The sequence below is a fragment of the Staurois parvus genome, unplaced genomic scaffold, assembly GCF_062004578.1.
Source record: "Staurois parvus isolate SC_StPar_1 unplaced genomic scaffold, SC_StPar_1.0 ptg000145l, whole genome shotgun sequence".
In the NCBI taxonomy this organism is placed as follows: domain Eukaryota; kingdom Metazoa; phylum Chordata; class Amphibia; order Anura; family Ranidae; genus Staurois; species Staurois parvus.
The window spans coordinates 6,809,270-6,830,526 of record NW_028317941.1 but is presented as its reverse complement, the minus strand read 5'-3'; the positions used below and the strand labels follow the sequence as shown (position 1 = coordinate 6,830,526).

General features: G+C 39.1%; 1 protein-coding gene across 3 annotated transcripts in view; it reads left to right on the top strand.

Moving 5' to 3' along the window:
- Positions 1–21,257, top strand: part of CSMD2 (CUB and Sushi multiple domains 2) — a 1,275,366-nt gene that overhangs the window by 637,634 nt on the left and 616,475 nt on the right. The gene's annotated exons all lie outside the window — the stretch shown is intronic.

Below are 21,257 nucleotides of genomic sequence, written 5' to 3'. Positions count from 1 at the left end.
TGAGGTAATTTTTCGAAAAGTGTTTAAAACCTTTCTCTTGCCAGGAAGAAGTTTGACAATTTGTGTACTCTAATAACCTTTTTCTTAATATGGTTGAGGGAATTACACTTAATTTTGACCTCTCTGTAAAGAAACCTTTCCTTCCTTGCCTTATTTTGCTAGGCCCTGGAAATAAGGTCTCCAATTTCACCTTTTTTGTTGCAGTAAGCACCTTTATATCCAAGTGGATTGGCTAAACTGAAGCAACAGAAGTTGCAGAAGTTCTTTTGATGTTCTTCTCTGGGCAAAGGTTCTTTAACTACTTGCCAACCGCAGATAGCCGAATGACGGCTACACTGCGGCCGGCCAGTTCTGGGAGGGCGTCATATGACCTACGGTCCTACAGACACAGCTGGTCACAAGATGTGGTAAAAGGCCAATCACAGCGGCCTTTTACCACGTGATGAGCCGTGTCCAATGACACGCTGATCACCGGGAAATGCAATTGCCAGTTCTCGGCTGCACTTTCCTCATGCTGTCAGAGCGCGAGGAAAGTACTGCTCAGAACCGGCAGTTGTCAGAGCAGGGATCGGCACCAATCATCAGGGCACTGATGATCAGTGCCCTGATGATCGGTGCCCAGCAGTGCCACCCACCAGTTCCGCCCATCTGTGCCCAGCAGTGCACCGACCTGTGCCCAGAAGTGCACCCACCTGTGCCCAGCAGTGCCACCTACCTGTGCCCAGCAGTGTCACCCACCTGTGCCCAGCAGTGCCACCCACCTGTGCCCACCAGTGTCTCCCACCAGTCCCCATCAATGCAGTGCTGCCAGTCAGTGCCACCAGTCAGTGCCCAGCAGTTGCGCCAGTCAATGCCTAGCAGTGTCGCCAGTCAGTGCCCAGCAGTGATGCCAGTGGTGCCACCTATCAGTGCTGTCTATCAGTACCCATCATCAGTGCCGCCTATCAGTGCCACCTATCAGTGCTGCCTATCAGTGCCGCCTATCCATGACACCTCATTAGTGCTGCCTATCAGTGCCGCCTATCAGTGCCCTTCAGTGCTGCCTATCAATGCTGCCTATCAGTGCCCATCAGTGCCACCTATAAGTGCCCATCAGTGCTGCCTCATCAACACCCATCAGTGAAGGAGAAAAATTACCTGTTTGAAAAATGTTATAATAGAAACAAAGACATTTTTTTTTTCAAATTTTTTGCAATCTTTTTGTTTATAGCACAAAAAGCAAAATGCCCAGCAGTGGTCAAATACCACCAAAAGAAATCTCTATTTGTGAGAAAAAAATGATAAAAATTTCATATGGGTACAATCTTGCATGACCGCGCAATTGTCAATCAAAGTGTGACAGCGCTGAAAGCTGAAAATTGGCCTGGTAAAGAAGGGGGTATAAGTGCCCGGTAGGCAAGTGGTTAAATAGGAATCAGAAACAATGGTTCACAGAAGAAAACTCACCCAACAGTATTGATAATAGTAAATCGAATGATAATATTTCAAACAGGAAGGATGTTTTTATAGTGGTGCAGGAAGACCATTGTAAGCTCCTGCTTGCAGTCTCTTCTCAGTCTTCTCACGTTAGTGATGTCACAAGCCTTATGAAATGATGACATGTTTAAAGAATGTGGGAACTGCTGTTACTAAGAGCATTCGTGTAACTGTATTGAGCTGCATGTCAAATGTTAACCTTCCCTAGACAATACATCTGAACAGATTGTTAGAGTGAGAGATATTTATAGATTTGAGTCTTATTATCCTTAAATTGTTCATAACAGCCTCCCGTGTAGCAAATATATCTTCACAAGTATCACGTTTGCACAGTATTATATCTTTTGGTGGGCCGACATTTAGAATGCCTATTGTAGATGAACTTACACACTTCCTTTTCATTTGTCAAATGACATGCTACATCATCTAGAGGTGAATATCTGTTCCAGGAATTCCCAATCGTATAAGATTGTCTAATTTCCTTAACAGCATCATTGCATTAACTCTTCTGGGAATACTGTATACACCGAACAATTATATTTCCTAAAAATGTGCTGCATCTTCCTGAATGCTATCTTTTTATCTCTTTTTATGCATAATTTATCATTTCAGAAAGGTAGCCTTAACCATGTATTCCATATTTAGCAAAGTGGAGGCTTATGCATAGTGGACCAATAAATCATTGAGGAAACCATTAAATGGTTAGTGCTCAGTCAAATTATTCTTGTTATGGCAGGAAATTTAGGTAAACGTCTTCTTAACCCTGCCTAGGTCTTTCAAGTGAATACAAATTCAGTGGGATAGTGTATATCACCCTGAGACTTGGCTGTTATGAGTAAACAAAATACATTATTTACATTCCACTTTTAATTTGATCCTACATGAAATATTGGTTGTTCTTCAAGAAACTTAATATTCTTATTCCCACAACATACACATTTATTTATTACAAGTATTTACTGTATATAGAGCTTACAATTTACACTGCACTTTGCAGCTTTTATACATTCACAACAGTCCCTGCCCCCAAGGAACTTACAGGAGATACATACCTGTTATGTCTACAGGAGGCATTATAGATGTACTTTAGATTCTCCAGTGCCTTCTGTGTTTTTTTTTCAGTTAAGCAAATTGGAGGCATGTTTAAGCAGCAAAGTATTGCATTGGAACAGTGATTGTTCATATCTTTTCCAACCAATAAAAAAGCTTTGGATTTTATATCACATTTGCTGCTTGCCTTAACTTGTGAATTACCCTAATTGAATTACATACATTCACAATCAGGTTTACAATACTTCACGGGGGATTTCAGGTCTGAGCAACATTGGACATATTTATAATAATGGTCAATATTACATTCACTGACACTAATCTCTTTGTGGTTTTTAAATAGTGAGTCATCATTGATTCTATAAGTGCCTCAATACATATTGAGGACAATTCACAAAGCCATATCTTACCGCATTCAAGAATGCAGTAAGATACCGCACAACATTTTTCAAAGTTTGTTGGTATTCACTAAAAAAGGCTACTAAAACACCACATTAGTTATTTTATAACATCATGCGGTATTTTAGTAGTAAAACATGTTATAATATACCTCCTGGTGGTAGCTGGTGTATTTGGTAATAGTAGTAAATATTGGTTGTCAAGGAGCGGTCAGTCCCCAGCGTCCTTAAAAACCAATAATTGTCACGGTTGTTAAAGAGTGGGCGGCCTCTGCATGCTTAACAATCAATGAGCCATCAGCTGTCAGTGGGATTGCCCGATGACAGCTGAATGTTAAAAAAGCATTTCCAGAAATGAGAGCTTAAGAAAAAAAACAGTGTGGCGTCCCCCACAATCCTTACCAGACCATATTTTGAAGGGAACCCCACTCCAAAATAAAAAATAATAAATGGTATGGGGTCCCCCCAAAATCCATACCAGACCCTTTTTCGTGCATGCAACACAACAGGTCAGGGAAGGGGGTTGATAGCTCCCCTCTCTTCCTGAACCATACCAGCCCACATACCTTCAACATGGGGGGGTGCTTTGGAGCAGGGGGGTTCTGCTCCCCCCAAGGCACCTTGTCTCCATATTGATGGGGGCAAGGGCTTCTTCAGTACAACCCTTGCTGGTGGTTGTAGGGGTCTGTGGGTTTGGGGGGCTTATCGGAATATGGTAGCTCCCTTTAACAAGGGGGTCCCCAGATCCTGCCCTCCCATGTAAACGAGTATGCGGTACATGTTACCCCTACTCATTCACCAAAAAAAGTGTAGTGTTAAAAAACATAGGAGGTAGTTTTTGACAATTAATGTATTGAAAAACAAAAATTTTAAAAAGTCCTCTGGTATAGACTTATTATCAATCACAATGCCCGCAGACACTGCGGACCCAAAACAAAATAGCTCTACTCTCGACGAAGGCTCCTACCATCTGACAGTTGTTTAAAAAGAGGCAAGGCCACCTGGTGACATCACCGGGTGACCCCCTTTTGATATCATCGACTGGGGGCATGCTGAGTTGATGATGTCACAAGGGGGTGAGATCACCCGATGGCATCACCAAGTGGCCCTCGTCCCTCAGACGGCAGGAACCTTCATCAGGATTGAGCCTTATGTTTGGATTGGTGGTGGCGGCGAGCATCGTGATTAACAATGGATCTACACTGGGGGACTTTTTTATTTTTGTTTTTTTAATAAAGGAGTGCCTCCTGTGTTCTTTAACACTACGCTTTTTTGGGGTGAATAAGTAGGGGCATCATGTACCCCTATACTTATTCACATGGGGGGGCCAGGATCTTGGGTCCCCCTTGTCAAAGGGGGCTTCCAGATTCTGATAAACCTCCTGCCCACAGACCCCCCAGCCACCAGCCAGGGTTGTGGGGAAGAGGCCCTTGTCCCCATCAACATGTTTTTCATGCAGGCAATTCTTTTTTTTACATTCAGCTATCAGTGGAGAACCCCACCAACAGCTGATGACTTGTCGGTTGTTAAGGATGCGGAGGCCACCCACTTCTTAACAACCATGATAAATACCGCATGACTCCACCACTACATAATTGCATTTAATTATGTATTTCCTTCTGTGAAGTGACTTTAACATCTTTTCATGCAGTATTTACCGAGCGTTTTTGCTATTTGCAGTAAATACCACATACTAGCAATAGTGAATTGACATTTTCAGTGTTGCATGTGATATGTGGTCTGACATAATGCATGTGATAACCTTTAGTGAATTGTCCCTAGTGTCATGGAGACTCCACCTGCCAATACATTTGCAGCATATTTGACTGCCTAAAATCCTCATTTGCTTGTGTAGACATTTGCCCCCAAAATGTAAAAACTTCTGGTGTAGTGCTAGTGAGTGCAGTTATCCAATCTTGTCCGTTGCATAAAATAGTTGGTGAGTTTTCAAGCTAATATCTAGCATTCTTTCCTCCCACTGACCATCAACAAACATCATCTTTATTCCCACTCAGTGACCACTGATACCAAGTATATTTCCTCCCCCTGACCACCAACACTGGGCATTTTTCTTCCCCCTTATCACTGAGGGCAGACATTTTTTCTCACCCTGACCCTAATTATGCCCCTGCTGCAGAATTCTCGATTTTATTTGTAAAAATATTTCAGCGTAGTGAGCTGCTATATTTGACCAAAGCTCCTAATTACAGGACCAAGGGGATGAAGTTTTTACACTTCACAAAAGAGAATTGGAGAATCAGAGAATTTCCAGCTGTTGGGCCAGTCGCAAATCCCTTAAAAGGAAAACAAGTATTTCAGTACTGACAAACAGCCATAACTTTCTTATTATCTATAATGTGCATTACATATTCAAAGACAGATAGTAAAGCTAGGCTTTTTCATTAATATTTTAAAAGAAGTTCTATTAAAAGTGATTTGATGGAAAATTATGTTTTAACAGCTCAGCAGCAAAATATCTTCTTAAATTCTTTTAAACTGGCAACCATTTTGTGACATTATATTTTGTTGAGAGAGCAGTGGTAATTTTCTTTGGTGTGCTTTTTAATCACCAGTTTGCATGCATTAGTGTAGGCATACCATCTGACAACAAGACAATATAGTAAGTTGAAAAAAAGACATGCTTATCAAGTTCTTTCAAAAGACAAAAATAAAGAAATGTTAATATTCCTTAATATTATTGATAGAAGAATGCAGTGTTCTAGTTGCCTATAAATGGAAAGGAATCATTATGAGGGTTTTAATTTTGTATTTTCTATGAAAAAATACAGTTGTAATCTTTTAGGCAATTGAGTGTAAACAAAATAAAATGGAGCTTGGTACAACTGACTGAACTTTGTCTGGAAATCCATATGAAATAAAAAATTATTGGAATTAAGAATATATAATGACCTCTTTAAGATTCTTTGTAGTTTTGTTTTAATAAAATACAAGTTTGAACTTTCACTAGTTCAAACAAGAGTCACCTGTTTATGAGTAGTTAAAGGGAAACTATTTACAGCAAGTACACATTTTGAATTGCTGTTGTAACAATAACCTCAAACTAATTTTGGATATAACTGTTAATTAAGTTGAAACCTTTTTGTGGCACTTAGCCTCAGCACATAAATTCAGCTGTCGTATTTTAGAGCTTCTACTGGGGGAGGCACGGAGCCTAATTTCAACTTGGAGAGAGATCAGCAGTTGAGTTTGCAATTGAAGATCCTTCCCAGGTAGAAAGGAAATGATCTGAAGGCAGGCACAAACCTTTGCAGACACTACAAGGTAAGATAAGCAAATTTAGCCTCAAAGGGAGACTGTTTTCAAGAGTCATTCTTAACCTAATGCCTTGCATTGAAAGGAACTGCATTTCTAAGATAGAAGCATATCCTGTAATTTATAATAATGTATGCACATGGAGGCAAACACACTTGCAATATTTATGCAATTGTTAGGTCTTCAATGTGTTAACACACTAATAAAATGAATTTGTTTCAATTGACACATTATACAATAGACCCTACTCCTGAGATTCAGTTTTGGACAGTATGGCAACTTGCTTACTCAACAAGATCCACATGCAGCCTTAACTCACCAAGATGACTATGAAGTGAAAACCAGTGTTGTTTATTTCAGGCTTGTTCATTACAATTATTCTTTTTCTTTTATTTTTTTAATAAAAACTTGCTGACTCTCTAAGGATCTCTTAACAAAACAATGGTGGAAACAAAATTAACTATAAAATATACAAAGGCTGCCAGTGACTAAGGACAGTGCTAACTGATAGAAAACAGGAGGGGAAACATAGAATGCACAAACATTAAATAAAAAGGCTGCTGTGGCAGCACAAAAATTAGTATATTAAGATGATCACATTCAGCTATGACACGCTGGAGACGAGTGGTGACATATAACATGAATTCAGAATTCTGCACTTGCATTTTGATAGGCACATGGGGATACTTTACAAGTTCATTTCTCCTAGAACAGAAGGATAGTAGTTTTATTAAAATTTAAATGAGGTTGTGCTTTGTGGCGATTTCACATTTGTGGAGTTACTCTTTTAATATAGTAAGCAACATACATGGTTGAACATTGTTCTCATTTCTGTAGTCTCCGTTCATTTACATACAGAGTACAGTGCCTGTGCTTCTCATCAGTTAAACCTTGTATATATTATTACTGAATCTGTTGCTCAAACAGCACTCAACACCCATCTTCAGGGGTAAAATGCTTGTTGCATGGATTCCGTAAGGCAAGATGGACATGTGTTTCTATAATACCAAGAAACATTAAGGAGAATTATGTTAAAGAAAATGTTTAAATTGTGCTTAGTTTGTGCTTTACAGAAAATGATCTGAGCCCAGTCTTTTTTTCTTCTTTTTTTAAAATATAACAGCCAATGCATTTTCACATTCCAGAGTGTCTGCTTCTCCATATTTCTCTCTGAGCTCTCCAGAAAAAAAAACCACAAATAAATAAATAATAGATTTGTAATTGGAAATACAAAGCTGAATTTAAATAGGAAGGAAAACTGCTGTGTTAATTTTCTGATGGCAAGATCCAGACATGCTGTAGCAATGTTCAAATGAATTCTTCCAAGAGACTGAATCTGCTGTCTTCTCTCCCCAAATAGTGGGAGGGGGCCGTGGGTGGGAGGGGGCGATTTTGGTAGTGAAATCAAAAGCTCTGATTCTTTTTTTTTTGCCTTTATAGATGGGTAAACACTTCAGCAATCCTGTCCACATCTTATCGCTTCACCAAAGCTTTAATACAAAAGCTGCTGCCAATGTTTCATCTTCTTAATTAAGCAGACTAATTATGAGCTTGTATTAAAACTTTGTTCTCTTGATAAGATAACTTCTGTTTTGCAGGTTTGCTTCATGGGTTTTGACAACACAAAAGGGGGCAGTTAAACATTCCTTTTGATCTCTAAGTACATTTTGTGTTGATGCTATCCAATATTGCTATTGCTAACCATATAAAAGAGAATTTCCTTTGTTAGGAGGAACCTAAGGAAGGAAGCAACAGAAGTTGCAGGCCATTAAATTAGCTTGATGCTTTTTGGTGACCTAACTCTGACCCTGGTTTAAAAATGGCTTGTTTATTTCTCCCTCATTGTAACGGTGCTACATGCAAGTGTTCTGTTCAAAATATGTTTTGTAAATGTTAACATACTATAATATTCTCATATGATTCCAGATGTTTATAGCATCTGGAAGGAGCAAGATCTGGGTGGAGTCTGCATGTCTGAGTTGGAGTAGATATGACTGTAACATTCACTGGTAGAAGGAATTGTATGAATGGCTCGCCAAGCTTCGTAGACTGCTGCATAATTTATTGGTTCTATATGATAAAATAAAATAAACAACCTTCTAATGTATGTATGTAATGGAATTTATTATGGGGTGGGGGGCCAATTAATATAGAATTCGAGAGGGTGTCTGTCCAATTCAGGAGCCAGTAGAATTTGTTTTAAGAAGCCACCTAACTTGGAAAAACTTGAGAATCCTCAAATATTAGGTTTCATCTGTAACGTTTAAGAAACATTAGTCACCTGGCTTCTGGGATTTGTCCAGCCCTGACCTTATGTTAATGTATACAAATTTATATTAAAGGAAACTCAAACTGTACTGTGCAAATGCAGATGTTGGAAGTACAAATCTCTTCTTTTAAAAAATACTTTCTTTGCAGCCATACAGGTCCAATGTCTTTAATATTTTCATGGGATTACAAGTAAAAGGACACCCAGAATCCGCTGCACTCTTCAATCTTTATTGAATGTCAATAAAATCAACATCATAGACAGTGTCAGGTACAGCAAGGGTTATTATTCATAACCACTTAACAACAGAAGAGATTAAACAACTTAAACAACATATATATCCTAGGTGTGATTATGGAAACACCCTCACCTGGAACTAAAATCTCATCCCAGTTTTTACACCACCCACTCTTACACTAGAAAGTATGATCCTTCCACCATAGTGCTTCTATATAGAGTATACCACCATTTATCCATCAACTAACTGTCATATTTTGAAACTCAATATAGCAACAATGTTAGCAAAGTCTGTGCTTTCTACATAAATATTATTATCCCATGGGTTTCTATAGCACTATTTATTCGTAGAAGTGGGTGTCACTCAAAGTTAAGGCCCCCTGGAATCCTTGTTTTCAAGTGGAAAGTCCAGTGTACCTCCTGTTTGCACAGTAACCTAAAGTGGTCCCCCACTCCTCTTAGGAGTTGTGACCTTCTCAATTGCTTGTATACGGATCACTATAGTAATCCCCTTATGTTTCTCATTAAAATGTTTAGCTACACTGGTATCATGTTCCTTAATCGTATCGTATATGTGGTCCCTAAGTTGGTCTCGTAACTGTCTAGTGGTGAGTCCCACATATTGCACACTACAATTCAGCACTTGCAATTAAATACACCACATTACAAGTGTTGCAATTGAAGAATGACTTAATAGTATATTTTTTACCACTGCTGTTGGATTTAAATATATTGTGCTGTATAAAACTGGAACAGCATGGACACTCATTAGCCTAACACCTAAAGTTACCCTTCAAGGGCAAAAATGAGTAGGAACTAATCTTGTGCTGGAGAAGCAACTAGCAGGAGCCATTCTAGAGACCGCCTTAATCCCTTTGCCAAGAACTTTGCATATGTTTCATCCTTATACAATATTGGGATATACACTTCCATGATATTCCTCACTTTAGAAAATTCTAGACTGTAGGGGGTATAAAAAATTGGTATATCTTGTTCTCTGTACTTCCCTTCTTATCTTTTAGTAATGATGACATGGGTGTGGTTTCTGCAATGTTGAGAGCTCTGTGCAGGTCTAATTGGGAATGCCCACATTGCAGAAAACACATCATCTCAGTCAGTGTCATCCCGAGACAGGTGCTGGGGAGTCGCCGCACCTGGTGACATCGACCGCATGGGGTGACACTGCACCCGCTCCACGAAAAGGTAAGTTGTAAAGCAGCCGACGATCCCCGCAGGATGGATCCCATCGTTCGCTTTCTTTACAACTTACCTTTTCATGGAGCGGGTCCGGTGTCACCCCGTATAGATTGTATGTTGACGATCCCCGCAGGATGGTTCAGATCTGCGGATTGAGCATAGTGGATCGGAGTCCAATATTTGTGGCTATTGTCTCTGTGATGATACACTCTAAATTTTTTCAAGATAAAACCTGCCTTGTCTCTTTCCATTTGCTGTCTTTTTAAGTACTTGCATATTATCCTGGTGCTAGCTCATTTCTAACAAACACATAACCAAATTCTATATTTGAATATTTTGGAGACAATTGGGGATAAACGGATGGGAGGAATTTGAGGTTGTCATTTTGAAGTGGTTTAGTGCTTTAAAATTTTATTAAACTTTTACGATAATGTAGTGTGGTACTGCAAAAAAAGAAGTTTGCAAACTACACTGCTTCAAAAAAATTAAAGGAACACTTTTTAATCAGAGTATAGCATTAAGTCAATTAAACTCATGGAATATTGATCTGGTCAGTTAAGTAGCAAAGGAGTTTGTTAATCAGTTTCAGCTGCTTTGGTGTTAATAAAATTAACAATAGGTGCACTAGATGGGCAACAATGAGACGACCCCCAAACAGGAATGGCTTTACAGGTGGAGGCCACTGACATTTTTCCCTTCTCATCTTTTCTGACTGCTTTTCACTAGTTTTGCATTTGGCTAGGTAATTGTCACTACTGGTAGCATGAAGCGATACCTTAACCCTACAGTGGTTGCACAGGCAAACCAACTTCTCCAGGATGGTACATCAATCTGTGCCATTGCCAGGAGGTTTGCAGTGTCTCCCAGCACAGTCTCAAGAGCATGGAGGAGATTCCAGGAGACAGCCAGTCTCTAGTGGGCCCTGTGCTCACTGCCCGACACCATAGAGCTCGGTTGACATTTGAACACTAGAATTGGCAGATGTGATTTTCACAGATGAGAGCAGGTTCACCCTGACGTGAAAGGGTCTGGATAAGCCGTGGATAAAATTATGCTTCCTGTAACATTGTTCAGCATGACTTTTTTGGTAGTGGGTCAGTGATGATCTGGGGAGACATATCCATGGAGGAATGCACAGACCTTTACAGGCTAGGCAATGGCACCCTAACTGGGTATCAGGATAAAATGCATTGTTAGACCCTATGCTGGTGCAGTGGGTCCTAGGTTCCCCCTGGTGCATGACAATGCCTGGCATCATGTGGCGAGAGTATGCAGGCAGTTCCTGGAGGATGAAGGAATTGATACCATTGAATGCCCCCCACGCTCCTAAATCCAATAGAACACCTCTGGGCTATCGTGTTTCAATCCATTCGACGCCGCCAGGTTGCACCTCAGACTGTCCAGGAGCTCAATGATGCCCTGGTCCAGATCTGGGAAGAAACCATCCTTCTTCTCATTAGGATCTTGCCCCAGCGTTGTCAGGCATGCATACAAGCACGTGGGGGCCATACAAACCACTGAGTACCATTTTGAGTTACTGCAATGAGTGCTTTGATTATCGGGGTGTCTTTGAATTCAGTCCTCTGTAGGTTGATCATTTTCATTTCCTTCAAACGATGGGGCATCCTTATGTTCCTAACACATTGCCCAGTCCATATAAGTATAGATATCCAGCATGATATTTTTCCCCATTGAGATCTGATGTGTTTTCAAAGTGTTCCTTTAATTTTTTTGAGCAGTGTATATACTGTTAACCTGTTTTACAATTAGCCAGTTTCTATGAAGTTGAAGGCTTTAGCTTTATTTTTTAACAGTAAACTTCTCTATAGCTTTTGGATCTGCTGTGGCTGCTACTTCCATTGGTCAATTCAGGCCTATTACAGCTAAATATAAAAATCAGATGTCAAACAAAAAAAAGCACTTTTCAAGTTTAAGTGAATCAGATTGGGGTGCTGTTTTATTTAAGCCAAGCTAAATGTAATATGTGATGCCAGAATAAAGTGTCACTTATATTGTCTATGAAAATCATACTGTACATACAACTTAAAGGCATTTCCAAAGTTTGTAATTTAAATGATTGGTATATTTTCCACATCTCCCTCAAAGTTGTATTAAAAGTACCCTATTCTATATGGTCATCAGTATGGTGTTTTTTTTTTTTTTTTGCTTTGCTAAATGTCCCCCATGGCAGTGCCCAAAATGTAAAAACAGAATTCATCCAATGAAAAGCCTTAAATAGAGTTCACTGCTCAGTTTCAAGAAGCTGATCAAAATATTTGTTCAGTGCAGTGGGGTGGACTGTGGAGCCACATCAATTAAATCTTGTTCTGAAATACTATAAATTTGGGCTTTTTCATCATTTGACTTGCTGTACATCTAATTTCTTGTCCTACGCCTAATATTGTACATTTTAGCACATGAAAACATTGTTAAATTATGCTCACTTCTAAAGAATTTCTTATGCTTCATTGAGTTTTTTCCCTCACCCAACATAAACGCAAGCATTCCACCTGCTGTATTCTCCATAATCTTATTTTTCCAAGCATAATTCTAATTAATTCTATTCGCTTAATGATGCAAAACATTTTCATGAATATTCAGGCTTTTGAAGCTTTAAAGAATCTCCTCCTTTACTACTGGGATTAATCAGTCTGTGTTTTTGTTTAATCTTTAAAATGTCCTTTTCATCTAGGTTATTTTCTAGCCTAATGCTTCATCAAGTTTTTTTTCTTCTTTTTGTATATTTTGAACTTAAATATTTTGGAGTGGCCAGGAGATAAAGAGAACTTGGACACCACTGGGTTATTTACAATACATATGTCATAAAACAAAAAATGTAGGCTGCTATTGTTAGCCTTCTTTGGAAATGCTAGTTGGTTGACTCTGCTTGGCTTTCATACATCAGAGCCTTAGACCTGAAACAAGAGTACATCAAATAGACATCACAGAAACATAGTTCCTTTTCTCTATGATTGTTCCCAGTTATGGTTGTGGATCACAAAGTTCTGAAGCCAAAACATCAACATGGCAGCCAGGTATCTAGTTTTTATTTCAGAAAGACCAGCAATGGCAGCCTTCATAATTTTCTAATCACAGGATTCTTTGAAGTGTCCAGTCAAATCCTATAATCTTAGTTTTGATAGGGTGGGGAAGGATTGTAACCCCTATAAGGTTTTTTCATCTACACGGGGCTCTACTAGAGAGATTTCCCCTCACTTCTGATTCCTATCTATGTTCAGTTCACTAATTGTCAAAAATTTTGAAACACTTTGTTATCTATTACAGTGCATCAGTTTCAGTCATTGCATCTTGCCCTTTGATTTCAGTGCCATCTCTATCATAAATACAAATCTTAAATCATATAGAGTGTTCTTTTTCAGTCAATCTAATGTTGATACATTCCTCTAAAAGTATCATATAGGGTATGAAGTTTCACAGCAAGAAGAATGAGGGCAGATTGTATGGGACATGCAGTTCTAATCTTCAACGAAAATCACTGTTTCTATGACAACTGTTACATTTTCACCAATAAAGCTGGCATAATTTGCAAATCCCTATGTGATCATTAAATGCAGCCCTTTAATAACCTAACATTAATATTTATATATTCCAATTCTGCTGTGTATGCTGTGAAAACTCTTGCAAATATTTTTAAGTATTTAGCAGACCACTCAGGTACCTGGGCTAGGAGGTAACCATATCATTGAAGGAAAAAATAAAGAGTAGCTAAGTTTTACATTTCAAGTGGTGTGAAGATATAAAAATGTTTTCACCAAGGGCAACCCTTGCCTTCCTCAGCATTTAGAGTCATTAAAAAAGCAGGCATGCAGCATTGTGGCTTCTATAGCTTTAAGTCTGTCTCCAGGCTGGTTTGGAGCAGTGCTATATGAGTACTGGGCTTGTGCATAGACTTCCGGGGGCTGCCCATACATCAGCTCATAGATGGAACAACAGGCAGCCCATAGTTGTTTATAGAGCTGTTTTATGCCTGTGCAGTTCTTTGCCTAATGGGATCAGTTGACCAGCTGGCTCAGAGGAAGGTACTGTGCTTGGTAAGTCAACAAGTACATCCAGATGAAAGTAGCACTTAGATGGCTTCTAAAGCTAAAGAGGACCTGTACACACCATTGTATTGTGATAATGCACATTAACGCACTTTACCTTTGTGTTGCAGTGCACCTTCATTGAAGCACATCACAAATCATGGTAACTTAATACTTTTGTGGTGAAAAAAATACACTTTCCTATCCACTCTGATGCGTTCTCATCCAAATGAAAATGAATGGGATGCATTAACTCAAAGCACATTAATATGCATCATAACCTGTATTAATACAATGCACAAGAGGTGTGAATGGGCTCCCAAAGATATAATAAAAGTGGTGATGATACCTATAGCAATCATTAAATTGTGAATATTACTTACTTTTATTTTTTTGTTAATGGCTTGACTTATGATGGCATGGATAATGCAAACATGTTGTTGCTAAAAGGTGTCATGCTTTCTCAACTCTAAAGGTGGGGGATAAAGTAGCTATGTTCATTGATCTTTGTTAAAAGCTAAACTTATAAAATTACTTAAATCTTTATGAATGCAAATATTATATCTGCAATTGACCTTTTTAGATGCACTTTCTGAATTAATGCAAGCAATTCTTAGAAAATCTTTTTTTACCTGTGGCATTTGAATACTACAAAGCTATATATTATGCATACAATGTAATGATAGCAGAAGATGTTTATTTTACTCTCATTTCTAGACAGGCATACTACATAAGCAGTGGGAAAGTATGCCTGTAGAAATACTATCAGTTTTGTAAGCAATTGTTTATCTGTTATATACACCATCAAGTACCAAATTACAAGCACCGCCATGACTGCTGATGTAATTCTCTGCCCACTTACATCAAGAATTTAATAGGCTTACATTGACTGGTCAATGGGTGGAGGTCTTGGAAATCATTTGGGGGAGCACATTGTTTGTCACCCACCCAGTACCAAATTTTGTATCTTAATTAACTTAAGGCAGCCCATAGATGATTCGATTCTCTTTCCTTCCACCATGTATAAAGAAGGAAAATCACTTGATTCCCCCATTTATATTTGATCATTTTGTAGCTTGTAGTTCAAAACAAAACAATTTTTTTCAGTATCTCTTGTTCACAACTGAGTGTTCTGTAGCTTGTAGCAACTGTAGCTTGTGTCACTGAAAAAAGAGTTGACCATTTTTATCCCCTAGACTTCAATGGAAATGCCCAAAAAGAGCAACGTGAGTGCTTTCAAGCATTTTTTCAAGCATTTGATGCATGTTTTCTGCTCAATCATCAGCTCTCCATCCCTTTCCCAGCAGCACTCCAAACGCCTAGTTAAAAACGCCTGAAAAACCATCTGACAAAAGCTGTGAAAATGTGCAGTTCTACTCCAAAAAATGCTCAAAAATGCTTGAAAGAAACTCTTTTAAAATGCTTGATAACATGCAACTTATGTCTGAATATAGCTTCAGTGTTGATGAGAGAATGTCTCCCATGGCTCTGTTGTGTTCTGCCGGCAGAGATTGGCGGGGGGCCTTTCCAGCTGGCATAACACAATGATTACTCCTAGCGGCTATAGCTGCTGGCAGTAATCACATGTAAAAAAAATCAGGCTGGTTGTACCCAAGTCATTTGATTTGGGTGCAGTCAGCCTGCCTATACATGGATCGAAAATCAACTGGTTCATCAGGGACCATGGATGACTGGCGTAAAAGACACATTTCTTTACAGTGTCTATTTGTAATTTGATATATTTAGAAATTATAAGACATTTTATATTTGTTTTGTCTTTTGCCTTTTCCAGTATCTACATAATAATACTGACAAGTCTAGGAATACACAGTACCACTGAAACTGTGGTGCTGTAAAATTTCACCTTTTTGTTTTCTATGAAAAACTTCATATTTGAATAATACCTCAGCTATAATAGGATACTGTTGTACTGCGCCATACTGGTTGCCAGTGCTGCATTTCTTATTCCTACCACATCATTTAGTGCAGAAGGAAGTCTAATTTTTACAACCATATTAATAACCAAGTGAGTGGGCAGCCTTTCCCTTGTAATGAGATTGCTGTGAACTGCACCAAAGATTCAGCAAGTATTCACACTAAAAAGGTATAAATGAAAACTGCACTATTAAAAATAATACAGAATTTTCCAATGTGTTTTAGATGTATTTGTGTGTTGGCTGTCCTTATGAAATCTACAGTGAGCCCAGAGAGGAATTAGAAGAATCCTACCTGTGTACACCTGTTAGAAAAAAACCCGAATAGGTACTGGCAGCTATGCAACTTCATTACATAAACATTCTACTGTGTGTAAAAATGCACATAAAACATGTAAACAATATACTGGGGCTGTCACATACCTGATAGGAGACTGAGATGAAGAAGACAGCCTCTCTTATATCTCCTGTCCCTAGGCACCTCCTAGGGTGCAAAGGGACAGGAGGAACACAGGTGCCAGAGAATGCTGTTTGCAGAACATCATACTGTATCTCCTGGCAAGGAAGATCCAGCAGAACATGAGAGCAGGAGTGTCAGAAGAGGAGTCAGCAGGCGAGCCAGAACTTGGCATGAAAGTAGACAACTGCATCAGCCAGTAAGCCAAACAATGGTGTGAAGCAGAATTGGAGGCAGAAGTGAAGTCATGGATCAATCTAAGGTCAGTGACAAGTTGGCAGTGCAGTATCACAACAGAAGCTGGATCAAGGTTAAAGTGTTTGTAAACCCTTCAATATACCCAGGGAAGTGACTGCTTCAGGTGATACACAGAAATTAAACAGACACCCTTACATAAATTGTACCTGCTTATCCATAGCTCTCTCTCCTCTATAGTCATTCAAAATCCAACTCAGAAAGCAGAGGTGGGGGTGGAGAGCTGAAATTATACTCTGCAGAGCTCAGCTAGGAGAGTTCCGAGAGCTGATTGGAGGAAAGAGACACACCTCCCTTCACACAGCACACAGGAACAAAGCTGAGGCTGTCAATCACAGGCTGTGTGCTGGATGTCCCTCCCTGTCACCTTTTTCCCTTGGTGTCGGGAAAACTTGTCAGAAGCGATTTATGCTGATAGCAGAAGAATGAAGCAGCAGATAGAAATGACACTTAGTGCTCCTGACTGAGACAGATTAGGAGGAAGCCAAGTCGATAATAGGAAACATAGGAAACACATGCAGAACACAAGTTAGGGAGCAAGAAACAAGATGAAGACCAGCCAGCACCCTTAAATACGCCATCAGGTGCCAATACTGACTCTAGGCATGCACACACATCCGCGTACACACCATGATACATGTGCATAGTGTTCATGCAGAAGTATACACATGGGCAGATTTACGAGCCAGTTAGCTAATAGGAATTCCCTGATAGGAGCATTACTACAGCCAAGCACAAAGGGCAAGTGCTTTATGTTTTATTAAGTGCCTCAGGATCCCATTACAGTAATTGTGACCATCATTCCAAGTATGGCAAACATACCTCAATCTTTGCTCAGCTTTGGTTGTGAAAGTTTTCTTATCTTGTATATCCGTTCTTACGTTCCCACTATTAGCGCATTTTTCTAGAATTTGTGGTAAATCATTTAGTCAATTAAATTTGACATTTTAATTGCTGGATTTATGTGTTTACCTGCATGCACTTCACAGTGTGCTTCTTTTTTGCTTAATAGATTGATTTGACCATTGATTAACAATAAGATTATAGATTCTATGCACAAAACACTTCTGGAACATCATGCAGTTTATCTGCTTTTGAATTCATTTGAATTCATTTATTACCTGTTTGATTCCATTATTAATGCTTCTTTTCTAGCAATGATGATACAATGATTTCCTGCACAATTTATCTGCCTAGTCTGGTTGGGAGTTCTTATTTAACTTACTGTATACTTGTTCCATGTCTTTGTTCTTGGCCAACTACTGTAAACACATGGTAGCACTGAAACCAAATTTCATCCCTAATGTCATTTGGTTAAAACCAGAAATGGTCAGACAACTGGCATTTTTCTAACAATGGTAAATTATTATTATTAATTTCCTTGTGATCTAATATTTTTCTCATGAGTAGAGTGTGCAACAGAGCAGCAGATCTTATTATAGTGATGGGTTTAGTGAATAAGACAAATTGGAGCAAAGAAAATTACTTTATGGGTTGATTACTGCAATGTATATTTTCATTTTTCATACCGTCAGTAACTGTATGGAGCCCCTCACGTACCAAACACTTCATGTTAAAGCATCATTCTTCTAAAAAAAAGTAGTACAATGGACAAAGTTACTCTTTACATTGTAAATCTAAAATGACAAACTAACTAGCCAAACCTTGGATTTCAGAAAAGGGCCAACTGATAAATATGCGTGTGTAGGTATTAGTGGAAATATATTGTTTAACCTCCCTAGCGGTCTGATTATGTCCATATTTATGTGCTCAAAGCGGTACTTTTTTTGCATGGAAATATGTATTTTTTTTATTGTAGGCCTGTAATTTTTAGGAATAACTTTACTGAAATCTGTCTGAACAAGAGTCAAACACGAAATCATAAATTATAATTTAATAAATAATCATAAAAAACAATAATATAATATTAACAATAAATTTAATTCAATAATATAATCAAACCAAAAACACTGAAATTTTAAATATAGCTCCAAGTTTGCACTGAGCAAAGTCGCAAAATCGTTTTCAGTGTCTGATGATGAATTTCCCCATGAATCATTATCACTCAATTCTGCAAGTAGTTCTAATTTACTATCGCTGTTCTCTAGCTGGTCTAAAACCGCTTTTGACCTAAAGGGACGCTTTTTGGACGCCATGGACGTTTCTCAGTTTACAGGCAGAAAGAACAGTAAAAATGTAGGCATGGCACAGGACAAAGCACTAGGGAGAAAATGTATGTGAAATAGTTTGATACAGTAATGTTTTACTATGTTATTTTAGCGAATTTAGTAAATGTCACTTTTTGGCATTTTCACATTTCCCGCCGCTCCGTCCCCGTACGTCCCGATGTCGCAGAGGACGGAACCCAGAAGACAGATGCTGGCATCCGCCGGAGGACATTACAGGGGACACTGCAGGAGGGACATCGTGGGAGCACAGGACAAGGTAAGAAAAGAACAGATCCTGGAGCAGGGCCGCATGGTAAGCCCTAGTGTAGCTCGGGGTTACCGCTTGTGGTACTGAAACTTTACCCAAAGCTGCATTCGGGAATACCGCAAGGGAGGCTACGTAAATATACCATTGTATTTAGCATGTTTTGTGCCGCAACTACCAATTAATCTGATTCTTTTCTGGTATCTTAGCACTCTCAATGCATTCTACAATCACTTGAGGTCAAAGGGAGGAACCAATTAGAAATGTGGGAGACCATGGACATTAATGCTCCTAGAAGTGTTGGTTTCCTAGGCACTTCATGGACAGCAATGGAGCTGAACTGCGTGGCATATTCAGTAGTGGGAGGTAAGTATTCAAGTCTATTCATTAGATGTACATCACATGACAATGTCTCTTTAACAAAAATTTACTATAGACCTTAGCTCAAACGTGAGGGAAACGTCAACAAATGGTAATTGCAACTAAGCAGTACTCTGAAATGTACCTTTTTTCTTGACTTTCTCCTATAAATAAGCAGTACACTCTCTGTGCCTTCAGTCTTATGCTGTATATCTGCAGTGTGAGACCTAAGGCACTGTGCCTTTGATTGCTATTTGGAGATTTCGAATGAGATTTGTGCTTTTCTCCATCCTGGGAAAAAAGGTGCAGTTCAGGGATCTCCTTGTGTCTTCCTCAAAGTGATTCTAAAGGCTTAAAGGTTTTTACTTTAATACATTCTATACATTAAGGTAAAAAGCCATCCAGTTTCAGCCCCCCCCCCAAATACTTACCTGATTCCTCTTTAAAGCCAGCTCTGTACCAGAGAGCAGCATCTCTGCTCTTTCTAACTCTACTCACAGGTACAGAGACAGCCATTGGATCCTGCTGCATCTGAGCCGATCTTTGTGTGTCTATGGACAGCCTGGAAACAAGCCCATACGTCTGCCCCCATAGCATGTGCCTGCTATGGGGGAAGACATAGAAGAGGAGATGCCAAGAGTACTGGCTGGGGACCCCTAGATGTAATACCTTTGCACAGGGCAGGTGAGTATAACATGTTTTTTATTTTAATTAAAAAAGTGCCTTTATTATCGCTTTAATCACTTAGTGGATCTGGGCTGTCTGCAGCTATCTAGCTGTCGCTTCGTAGCGTCACTGGTGGTATTCCCGAGTGTAGCTCGGGGTAAAGTTTCTGTACCATAAGCGGTAACCCTGAGCTACACTCGGGCTTACCATGCGGCTCTGCTCCGGGATCTGTTCTTCTCTTACCTTGTCCTGCACTCCTGTGATGTCCCTCCTGCAGTGTCCCCGGCGATTTCCTCTGGCGGATGCCGGGTATCTGTCATCTGGGTTTCTTTCCCTGGGAGCATCGGGATGTACGGGGGACGGAACGGCAGAAAATTTGAAAATGACAAAAAGTGACATTCACTAAATTCACTAAAATAACATAGTAAAACATTACTGTATCAAACCATTTCACATACATTTTCTCCCTAGTGCTTTGTCCGGCGCCCTGCCTGCATTTTTACTGTTCTTTCTGCCTGGAAACTGAGAAATGTCCATGGCGTCCAAAAAGCATCCCTTTAGGTCAAAAGCGGTTTTAGACCAGCTAGAGAACAGCTATAGTAAATCAGAACCACTTGCAGAATTGAGTGATAATGATTCGTGGGGAAATTCGTCATCAGACACGGAAACGATTTTGCGACTTTGCTCAGTGATGTGCGAACTTGCCACTGTATTTCAAATTTCAGTGTTTTTGGTTTGATTACATTATTGAATTAAATGTATTATTATATTATTATTTTTTATGATTATTTATTAAATTATAATTTATGATTTCGTGTTTCAAATTTTAACATACCCGGAATGTTTACTAGACTCTTGTTCGGACAGATTTCAGTAAAGTTATTCCTAAAAATTACAGGCCTACAATAAAAAAAATACATATTTCCATGCAAAAAAATTTACTGCTTTGAACACAGAAATATGGACATAATCAGACCGCTAGGGAGGTTAATTATTCTAACATCAGTGATCAGATCACCAGTCATCAAGGGGGAAGCTCCGAAATGAGAAAACAAAGTTCTCCTGCAAGATGGTCACCTCTGAACAGATTTGCAGTGCAGTACAAGACATGATAAGTCAGTAATGGGTAAAAGATCAGTTGCATGGATACTTCAAACAATACAAGTGAATAATCTTTTGCCCTCTGCTTGTCTTTCTTGGGCACGGCTT